We start from the raw sequence: 879 nt of genomic DNA, 5'->3' as shown, positions 1-879 counted from the left end.
AAGAGTGTGACTCCTTAGGGTGCTCCCAAACCTACAATGTTCTATCACACAATTGGTGTACCACCGAACTGAAGAACGACTAAATTTCATTCATTATTAAAGTCCCCAAGGGACATGATTTATTTAGTTAGTTAGGCAATCCAATAAAAGAAGAGTTCCAATTTGATAAAGGGTTCAAGGGAGGTTGACAAACGGATTTACAGACTTTTAAAACCTAATAAGATGTGTCGATTGGTCAAATGATTGAGATTGGGGGGTCAAATTTCCTTGTTCTGCATCCTTTCGCAGAGGCCATGCTAATCTTTGTATCATTCCAATTTTAGTATATGTGCTATCAAAGCGAGCACTGCATCAATTCATACAAATCTTCACATGTTTCACTAAATTTCTCATTTTCTTCATTTATTATGATACTGTAATATTTCATTATCATTTGTTTTACCACAGTTTGGTCATCCATTCCTCAAATGGCACCACCTTGTTTCCAGATTTTTGCTAACAAAAATATGCTGCTATGAAGATTTAGGTATATGAGACCTTTATTTGTGTATTGACCTCTTTGGCTCATCTGTCCAGAAATGAGATTTTAGGGTCAAAGGCATGGAAAACCTAGTTTTCTTACATAATTCAAAATTGTTCACCAGAATGGTTGGGTCAATTCACCAACAGTAGTGTATCCATCAAGTACTAGACATTCCCATCTTTTGTCTTCTTTGATAATTTGTATAAAATGAAATCTTGAATCTGTTTTGATGAGCAGTTTACTTGCTTTTAGTGATTTGGAGCATTTTTGGTTGTTTATCAGTTGTATTGTTTTCTCCTAAAAACTGATTGTTAGAATCCTTTGTCTGCTGATCCATAAAGGAATGTCCACCATAG

General features: G+C 35.0%; 1 pseudogene; it reads right to left on the bottom strand.

Moving 5' to 3' along the window:
• Positions 1–248: 248 nt before the first annotated feature.
• Positions 249–347, bottom strand: LOC141494583 (U6 spliceosomal RNA; annotated as a pseudogene).
• Between the last annotated feature and the right edge of the window lie 532 nt (positions 348–879).

Source organism: Macrotis lagotis, chromosome 7 (assembly GCF_037893015.1).
Source record: "Macrotis lagotis isolate mMagLag1 chromosome 7, bilby.v1.9.chrom.fasta, whole genome shotgun sequence".
In the NCBI taxonomy this organism is placed as follows: domain Eukaryota; kingdom Metazoa; phylum Chordata; class Mammalia; order Peramelemorphia; family Peramelidae; genus Macrotis; species Macrotis lagotis.
This window is presented reverse-complemented; position numbering and strand designations above follow the sequence as displayed.